Source organism: Lepisosteus oculatus, unplaced genomic scaffold (genome assembly GCF_040954835.1).
Source record: "Lepisosteus oculatus isolate fLepOcu1 unplaced genomic scaffold, fLepOcu1.hap2 HAP2_SCAFFOLD_63, whole genome shotgun sequence".
NCBI lineage: Eukaryota > Metazoa > Chordata > Actinopteri > Semionotiformes > Lepisosteidae > Lepisosteus > Lepisosteus oculatus.
Window position 1 is genome coordinate 875,001 of NW_027168182.1, and position 5,000 is coordinate 880,000.

Consider the following 5,000-nt stretch of genomic DNA (forward strand, 5'->3'; position numbering starts at 1 on the left):
ACCTCGGAGGATAAACTGTTTATCCTTCCAGAGACGCGTCTGGAGAATTGGCAGCTGTCTGACGTCAGTAAGTGATCCTTAAAAATTAATAGTTTGAGAAGCGAGCCACAGGGGTGTTCTCACGCGGGTTTGATGAGTCTGGGACTCATATAAAGAACTTATCTTAACACAGACGTGTGGTTTTTGCTCTGCGGAGTAGTTAATGTGATAAGGTTCTAAGTAAGGCACCGATCGGTAAAAATGGGAAATTAAAATTCAGAGACGAAAATGGGACCGAGCAGTCCAGCAAAAGTACATGTACGACAAATTCGGAGAAACAATTATAGCCTGGGTTAGGGAAAAAAATTATGTTCATGAACTGTAAAGCTAGGGTAATAGGTGTAAGGGAACTTGCACATAATTTATATATGATAATTAGGGGCCCATAACTATGAAGGATCTTTGTAAGTGAATCAGAATGGACAGAGGAAAGTTGAATTAGGAAAAAGAAGTTTCCTGAAGAAGGGGAAACTTAGAAGAGAAGGAGAAGAAATGAAAGAAAATGAATTGGAAAACTTATTTAATGGAAAGAGGAATCACAGAAATAATGGGAAGCTTAAAAAAAGACTAGTCTTGAAACTAAAGAACAGCAAACTGCAGCTAAAGTCATGGCCATGCGTACTAAAAAGAAAAAGTCTCCACCGAAATTAGAAAGCGGTCCGGAGCCACTTGTTTGTGAAATACCAATGTGCACTTTTTCAGGTCCAGAAGGAACTCCAGCATATGTACAGTACATTGACATTGGTCTCCTAGTGAATTATTTGCATTAGTTAAGTCTTTTCCTTAATTGCCTGATGATCGTAAAGAATTTAGAAGAAAGGCAAGCGCCTTGTTCTTGATTGTCTTAAGCCTAATTACAGTGACATAACCTTGTTGCTAGATCATATTGTTCCTAAAGGTTTACAACGTCCTCTAAAAAGGAGGAGGCAGATTGGCGGATACGTGACCCAAATGATGAAGAAGTATCCATCTAAATTAAACCACACGGACATGGGGAGGAAAAGTTAGGCGGCCGCTTCTAAAAAGAGGTAAGGACTCCTCTTTTCTAAAAAGTCCCTTGTCCTCTCCATGTTGCTGTGGTGGGTTCAGGGTTTTCCTGAAGCTGAAGCGAGTACAACAGAAAAATGAGTTAATGGTGTATGTGTTTTAGATGCCTGTTTTGTGAAGGTGGGGTAGAAAAGGAGGGATTGCTGAAGGAATAGCATCTCGCCCTGCCCGTGCGAAAAAATCCAGGTGTTGCATCCTGGTACACGACTGCAGTACGGCTGAAGGTAGCAACTAGAACTGTACTCGAGGAAGAGCCGAAAATGGTAACTCGATTCAACTGTGCGTTTAAAGCCAGGATTTGGAACCTGGTCCGTGTTCCCGAATTGTGATAGTTCGTCAGTTTGTCTCGACTGGGGGTTTCTGCGGGGCGCGTGGGAGACGTGAAAATGGTTTGGTGTGAAGGGAAAAAAAAGTTTGATTAATCCAAAGTGAAACTTAAAAGAAATATTGACTGTCAGACGGAATTTAGGCTGAACAGGAATGTTGAAAAGTGTATGAACCTTTGGATAAAAATATTTAGAGGAATATTTGAGAATTCAACAGAATATCATAGATGAGACGCAAAAATCCCTGATGGAAAAGCTAAAAGCAATGGCTGAACGAAACGAAGTTGTATATGTAGAAAAAGAGAAAGCAAAAGAAGAAATAGAACGCCTTAAGAGAGAATCTGGGAGAAGGGTGGGAATTAGTGTGGAGATTTTTGAAAGAGCATTACCCACCGAAAACTGATTAGAGAAAAGTAACAGCATGTCAGCAGAAGGAAGTGAGGATGTTTTCAGATTTTACAGAAAGGTTTATAGCTTTATGGATAGTATACTCGGGGTTAGCCGATGAAAAGGAAGTGAATGAAGATACTTCCACAGTAATAAAACAAATTTACTTGAGTGGGTTAAAACCTGATGTTGCCAAGAATGTGCAACTATGCTTTCCTGATATTACGAACAGAGACAGATGTGATTTAATAACTCGCGAAGCATGCATGCAGAACTGCGAGCGCTGCAAATGGGTGGTAAAAAGACTCCCAAGGAGGAGAAAAGGGAGCCGCCAGTTTGTCGAAATTATTGTGCGACTTTAATGTTATACCGAGATATAAAACCTCAAAGACAAAACTACTAATAAGCTGGTGTGCAGTTACTAAAAAAAAATGTGTTTTTTGGAGAAATTGTAAGAAAGAGGCTTGATTTCACAATTAAAGAACTTGTCAGAAGCTGAAACGAGAGCCGTGTGTGAACTAACAGTTTTAATCTAGTAAACCCCTCTGTAGCCTTCCTAAATTTATCTCAGGATTTAAATAAAAGTGAAATAATCTTACAGTGTGCAGTAACTGTGGGGCACAGGAGCACAGCTGTCCTGTTTTTAGACTAAAACAGCATAAAGATGTGATATAACGTTTTCTAACGGATAACAGGAGGCTACAGGAGAAGGAGTGCAAGGGTTGTGTTTAAAGCAAATATAAGCTGTCACAGTCTGCTTGGGTAAAGATGTACAGTTTCAACTACTGATGTGGGTGGGGGACACCCCAGACCTATTTTAGGCCCAGACTGCAGCATTTTATAAGGAATTACTGCATGAAATAGCATTTATGTAAACTAACTCAATAGAGTTATGTGATATTGTGATTGTTTTACCTAATGAGGGAATCCATAAGGCCGGGCTACTCCAAGTATTGGATCTTGAGAGGAAAAAAAGGAGTATAAAACCAACTACATGATAAAGCCAGGGTGAATGCCTTCTCAGAACGAGCTTGTCTAGTGACGTACTGGTTTGAGGGGGGTAGTGCAGTCTAAAGACAAAATTGCCTTGACCCCTGCAGCAGAAACCGTTTTTGATGTTTTGAAACAAGCTTTCTTGCAGGCACTGGCCCTGGACTGGATTCCCTCAGACGGATCATCTGTATGTAATCTGTCTGTAAGTGAAAGAAATGGGTCGTGAGCTGTTGTGCTGGTGCAGGAGGCATGGAGATAGGCATCGTCTGGTGGGTTATTATTATTCAGGACCCCTTGATGCGGTGGCCAAGGGGCCGTGTTTATGTGTTGTGCAGGCTACCTGCCTGGCTGTATAAACTGTGAATAATCTGGTGTAGAACTAGCAGACCGAATGAAAAGATTTAATTGAAACTTGTAAATATGCTAAATGGAAAATTGTAGCAATTTATATAGACTGTATATATACATTTGGTGTATGCCACAATTTTGGATGGCAGTGAAGGAATAGGGATTTCCCCAACATGGCAGGGACTCCAGTTAAGAATGCTGGGTTTGTCTCTGAACTGTTAGAAGCTTTGCAGCTGCTGACTGAAGTAGCTGTGGTAAAGTGTAAATCACATAATAAAGAAATGTTTCCAGTAACTCGAGGGAACAACTTTGCAGATGTAGCTGTCAGGTGAGCAGTACTCGTAGAACAGGAGTCTGAGACCCCTGTGAGACCTCTGTTGGTGAAAAGGGGACAGCTACAGGATATTCAGGCTGAGGCCTCTAAAGCAGAGAAAAGGACATGGTTAGAAAAGAGTGTGGTGCTGCCAGCACACTGGACGCTCTGCATGCCCTCACAGCCTAATGCCCTTTATAGCTCGACAAATGCACTCTGTCGGACACCTGGGTGGGGACCGTGTTTGAAGCAGTAGCCACTTATGTGGTATCTCAATGTGATGCTTATCAAAGGAACTCAACTACAGTTCAGGTGCAGGTGCTACAGCTCAAAAGGCCTGCTCCTGAGAAACCTTTCACGCAGTAGCAAATGTTTACAATTTACAATTGTAAAGGGAAACCTTGGCTCTTATCATCTGTTTTCCCAGTGGGTTGCTGTCACTGCCTCTGTGTCTACCAAACACTTGATGATGGAGATAAGCCCTCGGTGGGCACTGACCTACCGCTTGTATTATGATCAAGGGACAGGCTGTGGCTGGATTATTCGGGGTGAGATGGACTGAGATCACCCTCAGTCTGCTGGAACAGTGGAATGAAGGAACAGAACTCTAAAAGATCGACTAGACATCAGAATGAAGGAACGCCATGGAATGCGGGCTGGATCAAACAGAACTGTGTAATAGAGCCTGTTTGATATCATCACAAGCCAATCAACAAAACTTCCTGGAGGGATGAATTTGGCTAATGGATTGTTAAATTTGCTAATTCTCTATTGTAGTATTGTAGGTTGTTAATTGAAGTGGTGCATGGGGCTGGTGAACAGGTGCTGGACACTTGGAGACCTCCAGTAGAGGGAAGACACGACCTGATACCTGGCGAGTGGGTATGGTGAGGAAGATATACCCTGCCAGATGTTGCAACCCTGCTGGGAAGGACCATATCAAGTGCAACTGACTACCGACTCTGCCATCTGAGTGACAGGACGAGATCGCTGGATCTACGCATTGCGCCGACACCGAACCACTGCACCAGAGACTGAGTGAACATTAATTATTATATTGTAACTGTTTCTGTGTTTGTTGAGCTTCCTGAGGGGGGGCGACAGTGTACCTGTTAAGTGTAATGAGTTTTACTTTGATAAAATGGGGATATGGAATCAATACTTTATCAGTCAGCCACAAATAATAATCAGAGCTCATGTTGGGATTGTATTGCTATAGAAGATGCTCATGGGAGTAATCCCCTTTGATAGAGGTGATTATTTAGGTTTATTGGCATGGGTAAATAGCCCTGCTTTTAGTCTGAGTGTAACTCAGATATATTAAAATGGAAATAACTGTATGCTCCTCGCTATAATCACAGTTTTAGGCCATTCTCTATTAGGGTGATAGACAGCTGTTTAGGTGAGCAAAGACTAAACAGTACTTGTATTCTAGACAATTATTAGCAAATGAATGACTTAGCAAAGCACATCTATGATGAAGAAAAATATATATCATAATTATAATCCAGATAATTGGGGCATTGGTGCATGGCTACAGTCTGTGC